The sequence below is a fragment of the Arachis hypogaea genome, chromosome 9 (genome assembly GCF_003086295.3).
Source record: "Arachis hypogaea cultivar Tifrunner chromosome 9, arahy.Tifrunner.gnm2.J5K5, whole genome shotgun sequence".
Taxonomy (NCBI): domain Eukaryota; kingdom Viridiplantae; phylum Streptophyta; class Magnoliopsida; order Fabales; family Fabaceae; genus Arachis; species Arachis hypogaea.
The window spans coordinates 32,585,240-32,598,407 of record NC_092044.1 but is presented as its reverse complement, the minus strand read 5'-3'; the positions used below and the strand labels follow the sequence as shown (position 1 = coordinate 32,598,407).

The 13,168-nt window shown below is 40.4% G+C and overlaps 1 non-coding gene across 1 annotated transcript; it reads left to right on the top strand.

Annotated features, from left to right (window-relative positions):
- Nucleotides 1–10,074: 10,074 nt before the first annotated feature.
- Nucleotides 10,075–10,182, top strand: LOC112713949 (small nucleolar RNA R71). The gene has a single exon (XR_003158909.1). It is a non-coding gene; the product is annotated as a small nucleolar RNA R71 (small nucleolar RNA).
- The last annotated feature ends 2,986 nt before the right edge of the window (nt 10,183–13,168 follow it).

The following is a 13,168-nucleotide window of genomic DNA, read 5'->3' as shown; positions in this document are numbered from 1 at the left end:
AAAACATAAAATAACAAAGGAAAATAGATAAAATATAACATTGGGTTGCCTCCCAACAAGCGCTTCTTTAATGTCAGTAGCTTGACAGAGGGCTCTCATGGAGCCTCACAGATGCTCAGAGTAATGTTGGAACCTCCCAACACCAAACTTAGAGTTTGAATGTGGGGGTTCAACACCAAACTTAGAAGTTGGTTGTGGCCTCCCAACACCAAACTTAGAGTTTGACTGTGGGGGCTCTGTTTGGCTCTGTTTTGAGAGAAGCTCTTCGTGCTTCCTCTCCATGGTGACAGAGGGATATCCTTGAGCCTTAAACACAAAGGATTCTTCATTCACTTGAATGATCAATTCTCCTCTATCAACATCAATCACAGCCTTTGCTGTGGCTAGGAAGGGTCTGCCAAGGATGATGGATTCATCCATGCACTTCCCAGTCTCTAGGATTATGAAATCAGCAGGGATGTAATGGTCTTCAACCTTTACCAGAACATCCTCTACAAGTCCATAAGCTTGTTTTCTTGAGTTGTCTGCCATCTCTAGTGAGATTTTTGCAGCTTGCACCTCAAAGATCCCTAGCTTCTCCATTACAGAGAGAGGCATGAGGTTTACACTTGACCCTAGGTCACACAAGGCCTTCTTAATGGTCATGGTGCCTATGGTACAAGGTATTGAGAACTTCCCAGGATCCTGTCTCTTTTGAGGTAATTTCTGCCTAGACAAGTCATCCAGTTCTTTGGTGAGCAAAGGGGGTTCATCCTCCCAAGTCTCATTTCCAAATAACTTGTCATTTAGCTTCATGATTGCTCCAAGGTATTTAGCAACTTGCTCTTCAGTGACATACTCATCCTCTTCAGAGGAAGAATACTCATCAGAGCTCATGAATGGCAGAAGTAAATTCAATGGAATCTCTATGGTCTCATTTTGAGCCTCAGATTCCCATGGTTCCTCATTGGGGAACTCATTGAAGGCCAGTGGACATCCATTGAGGTCTTCCTTAGTGGCGTTCACTGCCTCTTCCTCCTCTCCAAATTCGGCCATGTTGATGGCTTTGCACTCTCCTTTTGGATTTTCTTCTGTATTGCTTGGAAGAGTACTAGGAGGGAGTTCAGTAATTTTCTTGCTCAGCTGACCCACTCGTCCCTCCAAGTTTCTAATGGAGGACCTTGTTTCAGTCATGAAACTTTGAGTGGTTTTGATTAGATCAGAAACCATGGTTGCTAAGTCAGAGTTGTTTTGCTTAGAACTCTCTGTCTGTTGCTGAGAAGATGATGGAAAAGGCTTGCTATTGCTAAACCTGTTTCTTCCACTATTATTGTTGTTGAAACCTTGTTGAGGTCTCTGTTGATCCTTCCATGAGAGATTTGGATGATTTCTCCATGAAGGATTATAGGTGTTTCCATAGGGTTCTCCCATGTAATTCACCTCTTCCATTGAAGGGTTCTCAGGATCATAAGCTTCTTCTTCAGAGGAAGCTTCCTTAGTACTACCTGGTGCATTTTGCATTCTAAACAGACTTTGAGAAATCATATTGACTTGCTGAGTCAATATTTTGTTTTGAGCCAATATGGCATTCAGAGTGTCAATCTCAAGAACTCCTTTCTTCTGATTAGTCCCATTGTTCACAGGATTCCTTTCAGAAGTGTACATGAATTGGTTATTTGCAACCATTTCAATTAGTTCTTGAGCTTCTGTAGGCGTCTTCTTCAGATAAAGAGATCCTCCAGCAGAGCTATCCAAAGACATCTTGGATAGTTCAGAGAGACCATCATAGAAAATACCTATGATGCTCCATTCAGAAAGCATATCAGAGGGACACGTAAGTTCTTTTTCTTTTTTTGGATAATAGAAACTGTGTAAGCGCTGAACCCTAGCAAAAGATAGTTCTACTATATCGTTGGGCTTCCCTTGTAATTTAATATTTTAACTAATAGGCCCACTTGATTACTTGATAGTTCAACTAAAAAAAGAGCTTCTTGGGCCTAGCAAAAGATAATTCTACTATATCGTTGGGCTTCCCTTGTAATTTAATATTTTAACTAAGGCCCAGTTGACTACTTGATAGTTCAACTAAAAAAAGAGCTTCTTTTAACCGAAACTAATTACCAAAAAACACCAACGTATATCATTAAAATGTCGAAAAACACATTAGAAGCCTTCTTTGTTAACAAAGCTAGGTTTTGATTCTGTTAAAATGATACACACAAGTTACCATTAACATTAACAAAGTTAAGTAGTACAACATTAACAAAGTGAAGTTGTAAAGTTCATTCTTCGTCGTGCCTACATCAAATACGTAAAATAACACTATGCTAGTCATAGTCTCAAAATTCTCCTACGCCTACCATGGACAACTATTTGATAAGGGCATGCTTGGTTGCTGTAGTCCTCTAGCAGCAATTCTGCAAATGCATAAGAAAATTGGGAAAACAAGAAAGTCAACTTCAATCCAACTGCAGAAAATTGGGGAAACGAGAAACTCAACTTCAATCCAACAATGTGATCTTTTCTTCAATTCAACACATCATACCAATTTTAGGGAAAGACTTTCTAAGCAATTCAATGAATAAGCTAAAGAAAAATTACACAAGTAAGAAAGTCACAGGGAAGTCAACTTTCTTTAACTATCTGCTCTATCCAATATTGAACTAGATTTCCTTAAAAGCCCCAACCTTATCTATACTCCTACAGATATAACTACAAATAAAATTATAAAATAAACATGCAAATACTAAAGGGCTTGCACAGAGGATTTGTAACAATTCTATCTCTTTCTACATAAGTCTATATAAGAATTGGTAGAACTCAAATACTTTAGCCGCTATACATGTATGGTAAAAGAGTTTTATCACATACATATGTGTACAAAGCCTGATGATAACCAAATGAGACATATGCCGAGTCAGGGAAAGAAGAGTTCAAAAGATAATGACAGAATCTGAATACAGTTGCTGTAAAACATAACGTCTTTAGTATGTCCGAAATACATCTCATGCAACATATAATTTGGAATCATAGTACAAAAGAGTCATAACATGCAACTGTCAATAACTAATTATCACTTAGAACATTATGTTTGGGCAGGAACAGATAAAAGCTTGTTGCCTACTTTTGAGTATCCAATTAAATATTAATACTTATACAGAACTCAGAAAAAATGATAAAAAAGAACCTTTTATTATCCAACTTTTTCTAAGATATCAGCTTTTGAATTGATATATTAGTGAATTTTTAATTTCAATGACAATAGTAATGAAACAATCCCTTCATCTATTTTTTTCAATAACAATATACAGCTGTAGGACTTGTGCAACTTGTCTCATTTGGCTATCATTAGGCTTTGATGTGTATAATTGTGGAATGAGCAACCACAGAGAACGGATTGAAATTCAATCAATAATAAAACAGTAATGTAAAATAAGGTAATACCTCTTCAAACTCATTTAGAAGCTCAGATCATCGTACTCCATCTGTTGTGAAGCCTCAGCTTCTTGTGATTCGTCCATGTTGTGCGATAATCCAAAAGCATCTAATTCATGCGTGGTGTCCTCACCATTCCCGGTTGCGCATCTACGAGCGTTATGGCCAGCCTTGCCACACTTTCTGCAATGTTGGACACGCCGGTACCTCCCACGAGTCGTCACAACATGACAACCACACCCTTTATGTCTGGCTTTTGGAGGATCGTGTATGGACGCATCATCGCCTACGCCCTCAGTAGTGGTTGCCAACCTTTTCCGGATCTTTTCTCTTAACGCGTCTCGTTCATTAGCCATTTTGGTCTTCACCTCGAAGTAATCCTCAAAGTTACTACAAGAAAGCTTTACCAGTTCTCTACAGTCATCGAGCATTGCCACATGCATACTCATATAGGCTGCATCAGGAATCTCTCCACTAAAAACATGGTTATTTATTGGTGGTTGTTTTGCCTTCTTTGTCCAACGACCCAGTATAGGACTACCTGGAATAACAACCATGTTAAATCTAACAAGCATACCAACTATGTGGACACAGGGGATTCCAAAAGATTCCATGCCCAGGCAAGAGCATCTGAATTCATCATCTATCTCCCCCACGAAACGTTCCATGATCTACCTTGGCAATACATGGCCACCTCAAACAATGTACACGTGCTTGTCTTCTTCGAAGAAACTACTCTGACATTGCTAGCTAGTAATAACACCTCCCGAAATAAGACAAATACCTCTCGTGTGTATACTGCTGCTACAAACCACTCTAACTCCTCCAATCTTGTTTTCACAACCGGTTCTCCATAAGCAGATTTGTAATCAGCAACCACTACTCTCCTACGCATATGTTTCCTTTCATACATATCCTTGACCACATATGTTTCCTTTTATACATATCCTTGACCCATGAATTTTGTTGCAACCCAAATTCTTCAACTGCATCATTCCATATATCTTCAAAGTCATTGGTAGCGCGAAATTGTGATCAATACTTTTCACAACTCAAATAATTCCCGGTAATGAATCTAGAAGCTTGGTGTTCAATACCATGGCATAAACACAACTTCGCACAACTAACCAGCAAGTGTACTGGGTCGTCCAAGTAATAAACCTTACGCGAGTAAGGGTCGATCCCACAGAGATTGTTGGTATGAAGCAAGCTATGGTCATCTTGTAAATCTTAGTCAGGCAAACTCAAATGGATATGGTGATGAACGAAATAAACATAAAGATAAAGATAGAGGTACTTATGTAATTCATTGGTAGGAACTTCAGATAAGCGCATGAAGATGCCTTCCCTTCCGTCTCTCTGCTTTCCTACTGTCTTCATCCAATCCTTCTTACTCCTTTCCATGGCAAGCTTATGTAGGGTTTCACCATTGTCAGTGGCTACCTCCCATCCTCTCAGTGAAAATGTTCCTATGCTCTGTCACAGCATATGGCTAATCAGCTGTCAGTTCTCGGTCAGGCCGGAATAGAATCCAGCGATTCTTTTGCGTCTGTCACTAACGCCCCGCCTGCTAGGAGTTTGAAGCACGTCACAGTCATTCAATCATTGAATCCTACTCAGAATACCACAGACAAGGTTAGACCTTCCGGATTCTCTTGAATGCCGCCATCAGTTCTAGCCTATACCACGAAGACTCTGATCTCACGGAATGGTTGGCTCGGTTGTCAGGCGAGCACTCGGTTGTCAGGCGATCAACCATGCATCGTGCAATCAGGAATCCAAGAGATATTCACCCAATCGAAGGTAGAACGGAGGTGGTTGTCAGTCACACGTTCATAGGTGAGAATGATGATGAGTGTCACGGATCATCACATTCATCAAGTTGAAGAACAAGTGATATCTTAGAACAAGAACAAGCGGAATTGAATGGAAGAACAATAGTAATTGCATTAATACTCGAGGTACAGCAGAGCTCCACACCTTAATCTATGGTGTGTAGAAACTCCACCGTTGAAAATACATAAGAACAAGGTCTAGGCATGGCCGAATGGCCAGCCTCCCAATGATCTAAGATAGCATAAAATGAAGATAGCTACCAAAGTCTGCAAATACAATAGAAAAAGGTCCTACTTATAGAGAACTAGTAGCCTAAGGTTTACAGAAATGAGTAAATGACATAAAAATCCACTTCCGGGCCCACTTGGTGTGTGCTTGGGCTGAGCAATGAAGCATTTTCGTGTAGAGACTCTTCTTGGAGTTAAACGCCAGCTTTAGTGCCAGTTTGGGCGTTTAACTCCCATTTGGGTGCCAGTTCCGGCGTTTAACGCTGGAAATCTTGAAGGTGACTTTGAACGCCGGTTTGGGCCATCAAATCTTGGGCAAAGTATGAACTATCATATATTGCTGGAAAGCCCAGGATGTCTACTTTCCAACGCCGTTGAGAGAGCGCCAATTGGGTATCTGTAGCTCCAGAAAATCCACTTTGAGTGCAGGGAGGTCAGAATCCAACAGCATCTGCAGTCCTTTTTAGTCTCTGAATCAGATTTTTGCTCAGGTCCCTCAATTTCAGCCAGAAAATACCTGAAATCATAGAAAAACACACAAACTCATAGTAAAGTCCAGAAAAGTGAATTTTAACTAAAAACTAATGAAAATATACTAAAAACTAACTAGATCTTACTAAAAACATACTAAAAACAATGCCAAAAGGCGTACAAATTATCCGCTCATCACAACACCAAACTTAAATTGTTGCTTGTCCTCAAGCAACTGAAAATCAAATAAGATATAAAGAAGAGAATATGCAATGAATTCCAAAAACATCTATGAAGATCAGTATTAATTAGATGAGCGGGGCTTTTAGCTTTTTGCCTCTAAACAGTTTTGGCATCTCACTTTATCCTTTGAAATTCAGAATGATTGGCTTCTTTAGGAACTCAGAATCCAGATAGGATTCATAGGACATTCATAACTTTAAGGCATAGACACTAAGACACTAATGATCACAAGACAAAAACATAGATAAACATAAGCATTAAAATTCGAAAAACAGAAGAATAAAGAACAAGGAAATCAAGGAACGGGTCCACCTTAGTGATGGCGGCTCTTTCTTCCTCTTGAAAATTCTGTGGAGTGCTTGAGCTCCTCAATGTCTCTTCTTTGTCTTTGTTGCTCCTCTCTCATGATTCTTTGATCTTCTCTAATTTCATGGAGGACGATGGAGTGTTCTTGATGCTCCACCCTTAGTTGTCCCATGTTGGAACTCAATTCTCCTAGGGAGGTGTTTAATTGCTCCCAATAGTTTTGTGGAGGAAAGTGCATCCCTTGAGGTATCTCAGGGATCTCATGATGAGTGGGGTCTCTTGTGTGCTCCATCCTCTTCTTAGTGATGGGCTTGTCCTCATCAATAGGGGTGTCTCCCTCTATGTCAACTCCAACTGAATAACAGAGGTGACAAATGAGATGAGGGAAGGCCAACCTTGCCAAGGTAGAGGACTTGTCCGCCACCTTATAGAGTTCTTGGGCTATAACCTCATGAACTTCTATTCCTTCTCCAATCATGATGCTCTGAATCATGATAGCCCGGTCTATGGTAACTTCGGACCGGTTGCTAGTGGGAATGATTGAGCGTTGGATGAACTCCAACCATCCTCTAGCCACGGGCTTGAGGTCATGCCTTCTTAATTGAACCGGCTTCCCTCTTGAATCTCTCTTCCATTGGGCGCCCTCTTCACATATAATTGTGAGGACTTGGTCCAACCTTTGATCAAAGTTGACCCTTCTAGTGTAAGGATGTTCATCTCCTTGCATCATAGGCGAGTTGAACGCCACCCTCACATTTTCCGGACTAAAATCCAAGTATTTCCCCCGAACCATAGTAAGATAATTCTTTGGGTCCGGGTTCACACTTTGATCATGGTTCTTGGTGATCCATGCATTGGCATAGAACTCTTGAACCATCAAGATTCCGACTTGTTGAATGGGGTTGGTAAGAACTTCCCAACCTCTTCTTCGGATCTCATGTTGGATCTCCGGATATTCACCCTTTTTGAGTGAAAAAGTGACCTCGGGGATCACCTTTTTCAAGGCCACAACTTCATAGAAGTGGTCTTGATGCACCCTTGAGATGAATCTTTCCATCTCCCATGACTCGGAGGTGGAAGCTTTTGCCTTCCCTTTCCTCTTTCTAGAGGTTTCTCCGGCCTTGGATGCCATAAATGGTTATGGAAAAACAAAAAGCAATGCTTTCACCACACCAAACTTAAAATGTTTGCTCGTCCTCGAGCAAAAGAAGAAAGAAGAGAGTAGAAGAAGAAGAAATGAGGAAGAAGGGAATGGCTTTGTGTTTGGCCAAAGGGGAGAGAAATGGTGTTTAGGATGTGTGAAAATGAAGGAGTGAAGGAGGGTTTATATAGGAGAGGGGGATGTGAGTGGTGAAGAGAAAGATGGGATTTGATAGGTGAAGGATTTTTGGGGAAGAGGTGTTGAGGTGATTGGTGAATGGGTGAAGAAGAGAGAGAGAGTGGTAGGGTAGGTGGGGATCCTGTGGGGTCCACAGATCCTGAGGTGTCAAGGAAAAGTCATCCCTGCACCAAATGGCAAACAAAATCACGTTTTTAGCCATTTCTGGCGTTAAACGCCGCGCTGATGCCCATTTCTGGCGTTTAACGCCAGCTTCTTGCCCCTTTCTGGCGTTTAACACCAGTCTGGTGCCAGACTGGGCGTTAAACGCCCAACAGCTAACCTCACTGGCGTTTAAATGCCAGTAGGTGCGTCCTCCAGGGTGTGCTGTTTTTCTTCCTGTTTTTCATTCTGTTTTTGCTTTTTTCATTGATTTTGTGACTTCTCATGATCATCAACATACAAAAAAGAGAAAATAACAAAATAAAATAGATAAAATATAACATTGGGTTGCCTCCCAACAAGCGCTTCTTTAATGTCAGTAGCTTGACAGAGGACTCTCATGGAGCCTCACAGATACTCAGAGCCATGTTGGAACCTCCCAACACCAAACTTAGAGTTTGAATGTGGGGGTTCAACACCAAACTTAGAGTTTGGTTGTGGCCTCCCAACACCAAACTTAGAGTTTGACTGTGGGAGCTTTGTTTGGCTCTGCTTTGAGAGAAGCTCTGCATGCTTCCTCTCCATGATGACAGAGGGGTATCCTTGAGCCTTAAACATCAAGGATTCTTCATTCACTTGAATGATCAAATCTCCTCTATCAACATCAATCACAGCCTTTGCTGTGGCTAGGAAGGGTCTGCCAAGGATGATGGATTCATCCATGCACTTCCCAGTCTCTAGGACTATGAAATCAGTAGGGATGTAATGGTCTCCAATCTTTACCAGAACATCCTCTACAAGTCCATGGGCTTGTTTTCTTGAATTGTCTGCCATCTCTAGTGAGATTTTTGCAGCTTGCACCTCAAAGATCTCTAACTTCTCCATTACAGAGAGAGGCATGAGGTTTACACTTGACCCTAAGTCACACAAGGCCTTCTTGAAGGTCATGGTGCCTATGGTACAAGGTATTGAAAACTTCCCAGGATCCTGTCTCTTTTGAGGCAGTTTCTGCCTAGACAAGTCATCCAGTTCTTTGATGAGCAAAGGGGATTCATCCTCCCAAGTCTCATTTCCAAATAACTTGTCATTCAGCTTCATGATTGCTCCAAGGTATTTAGCAACTTGCTCTTCAGTGACATACTCATCCTCTTCAGAGGAAGAATACTCATCAGAGCTCATGAATGGCAGAAGTAAGTCCAATGGAATCTCTATGGTCTCAGTTTGAGCCTCAGATTCCCATGGTTCCTCATTGGGGAACTCATTGGAGGCCAGTGGACGTCTAGTGAGGCCTTCCTTAGTGGCGTTCACTGCCTCTTCTTCTTCCCAAAATTCGGCCATGTTGATGGCCTTGCACTCTCCTTTTGGATTTTCTTCTGTATTGCTTGGAAGAGTACTAGGAGGGAGTTCAGTAATTTTCTTGCTCAGCTGACCCACTTGTCCTTCCAAATTTCTAATGGAGGACCTAGTTTCAGTCATGAAACTTTGAGTGGTTTTGATTAGATCAGAGACCATGGTTGCTAAATCAGAGTTATTCTGCTTAGAACTCTCTGTCTGTTGCTGAGAAGATGATGGAAAAGGCTTGTTATTGCTAAACCTGTTTCTTCCATCATTATTATTATTGAAACCTTGTTGAGGTCTCTGTTGATCCTTCCATGAGAAATTTGGATGATTTCTCCATGAAGGATTATAGGTGTTTCCATAGGGTTCTCCCATGTAATTTACCTCTTCCATTGAAGGGTTCTCAGGATCATAAGCTTCTTCCTCAGATGAAGCTTCCTTAGTACTGCTTGGTGCATTTTGCATTCCAGACAGACTTTGAGAAATCATGTTGACTTGTTGAGTCAATATTTTGTTCTGAGCCAATATGGCATTCAGAGTGTCAATCTCAAGAATTCCTTTCTTCTGACTAGTCCCATTGTTCACAGGATTTCTTTCAGAAGTGTACATGAATTGGTTATTTTCAACCATTTCAATCAGTTCTTGAGCTTCAGTAGGCGTCTTCTTCAGATGAAGAGATCCTCCAGAAGAGCTATCCAAAGACATCTTGGACAGTTCAGAGAGACCATCATAGAAAATACCTATGATACTCCATTCAGAAAGCATATCAGAAGGACACTTTCTGATTAATTGTTTGTATCTTTCCCAAGCTTCATAGAGGGATTCTCCTTCCTTCTGTCTGAAGGTTTGGACTTCCACTCTAAGCTTACTCAATTTTTGAGGTGGAAAGAACTTTGCCAAGAAGGCATTGACTAGCTTTTCCCAAGAGTCCAGGCTTTCTTTAGGTTGAGAGTCCAACCATGCTCTAGCTCTGTCTCTTACAGCAAAAGGGAATAGCATAAGTCTGTAGACCTCAGGGTCAACCCCATTAGTCTTGACAGTGTCACAGATTTGCAAGAACTCAGCTAAAAACTGATGAGGATCTTCCAATGGAAGTCCATGGAACTTGCAATTCTGTTGCATTAGAGAAACTAATTGAGGCTTAAGCTCAAAGTTGTTTGCTCCAATGGCAGGAATAGAGATGCTTCTCCCATAAAAGTTGGGAGTAGGTGCAGTAAAGTCACCCAGCACCTTCCTTGCATTGTTGGCATTGTTGTTGTTTTCGGCTGCCATGTGTTCTTCTTCTTTGAAGAATTCGGTTAGGTCCTCTACAGAGAGTTGTGCCTTGGCTTCTCTTAGCTTTCGCTTCAATGTCCTTTCGGGTTCAGGATCAGCCTCAACAAGAATGCTTTTGTCTTTGCTCCTGCTCATAAGAAAGAGAAGGGAACAAGAAAATGTGGAATCCTCTATGTCACAGTATAGAGATTCCTTGGAGTGTCAGAGGAAAAGAAGAGTAGAAGACAGAAGTAGAAAATTCGAACTTATTAAAGAAGATGGAGTTCGAATTTTGCATTAAGGGATAGTGTTAGTCCATAAATAGAAGGATGTGAGAAGGAGGGAAGTGGTTTTCGAAAATTAAGTAAGAAATTTTGAAAATATTTTGAAAAATACTAATAAATTTTCGAAAACCAAGAGTGAGAAAGAGATCAAGTGATTTTTGAAAAAGATTTTGAAATTAGAAATTAAAAAGATTTGATTGAAAACTATTTTGAAAAAGATGTGGTTAAGAAGATATGATTAGTTTTAAAAAATGTGATTGAGAAGATATGATTTGAAAAATATTTTTTAAAAAGATTTGATTTTGAAAATTAAAAACTTGACTAACAAGAAAAGATATGATTCAAACATTAAACCTTTCTCAACAGAAAAGGCAACATACTTGAAATGTTGAATCAAATCATTAATTGATAGTAAGTATCTTTGAAAATGGAAAGAATTTGATTTTGAAAAAGATTTGATTGAAAAATTGATTTGAAAAAGATTTGATTTTGAAAAGATTTTGAAAACTTGAAAAAAAATTGCATTGAAAAACAGAATCTTCCCCCTTGTGCCATCCTGGCGTTAAACGCCCAGAATGGTGCACATTCTGGCGTTTAACGCCCAAAACACTACCTTTTTGGGCGTTAAACGCCCAACCAGGTACCCTGGTTGGCGTTTAAACGCCAGTCTGTCCTTCTTCACTGGGCGTTTTGAACGCCCAGCTTTTTCTGTATAATTCCTCTGCAGTATGTTCTGAATCTTCAATTCTCTGTATTATTGACTTGAGAAGACACAAATTAAAAATATTTTTGGATTTTTAAATAATCAAAATGCAACTAAAATCAAATAACAATGCATGCAAGACACCAAACTTAGCAGTTTGTATATTACTGACACTATATGAGACACATAAACACTCAAGTCAAAAGAATTCAAAGATCAGAGTAAGAAATCATCAAGAACAACTTGAAGATCCTTAAGACACATGAATGAATGCATACAATTGACACCAAACTTAAAATGAAACACTAGACTCAAAAAAATTATTTTTGGATTTTATGATTTTGTAATTTTTTTTTTGTGTTTTTCGAAAATTAAGTGGAAAAAGGTATCAAAATTCTTAATGAGAATTCCAGGAATCAGTGCAATGCTAGTCTAAGACTCCGGTCCAGGAATTAGACATGGCTTCACAGCTAGCCAAGCTTTCAAAGAAAGCTTCGGTCCAAAATACTAGACATGGCCAATGGCCAGCCAAGCCTTAGCAGATCACTGCTCCAAAAGCAAGATTGATAAAAATCAACAAGCTCTTGTGATGATAAGTTGAAACCTCGGTCCAATGAAATTAGACATCGCTTCTCAGCCAGCCAGACTTCAACAAATCATCATGAAACTCTAGAATTCCTCTTCAAGAATTTCGAAAAAAATAAATACCTAATCTAAGCAACAAGATGAACCGTCAGTTGTCCAAACTGAACAATCCCCGGCAACGGCGCCAAAAACTTGGTAGCGCGAAATTGTGATCAATACTTTTCACAACTCAAATAATCCCCGGTAATGAATCCAGAAGCTTGGTGTTCAATACCATGGCATAAACACAACTTCGCACAACTAACCAGCAAGTGTACTGGGTCGTCCAAGTAATAAACCTTACGCGAGTAAGGGTCGATCCCACAGAGATTGTTGGTATGAAGCAAGCTATGGTCATCTTGTAAATCTTAGTCAGGCAAACTCAAATGGATATGGTGATGAACGAAATAAACATAAAGATAAAGATAGAGGTACTTATGTAATTCATTGGTAGGAACTTCAGATAAGCGCATGAAGATGCCTTCCCTTCCGTCTCTCTGCTTTCCTACTGTCTTCATCCAATCCTTCTTACTCCTTTCCATGGCAAGCTTATGTAGGGTTTCACCGTTGTCAGTAGCTACCTCCCATCCTCTCAGTGAAAATGTTCCTATGCTCTGTCACAGCATATGGCTAATCAGCTGTCGGTTCTCGGTCAGGCCGGAATAGAATCCAGCGATTCTTTTGCGTCTGTCACTAATGCCCCGCCTGCTAGGAGTTTGAAGCACGTCACAGTCATTCAATCATTGAATCCTACTCAGAATACCACAGACAAGGTTAGACCTTCCGGATTCTCTTGAATGCCGCCATCAATTCTAGCCTATACCACGAAGACTCTGATCTCACGGAATGGTTGGCTCGGTTGTCAGGCGATCACTCGGTTGTCAGGCGATCAACCATGCATCGTGCAATCAGGAATCCAAGAGATATTCACCCAATCGAAGGTAGAACGGAGGTGGTTGTCAGTCACACGTTCATAGGTGAGAATGAT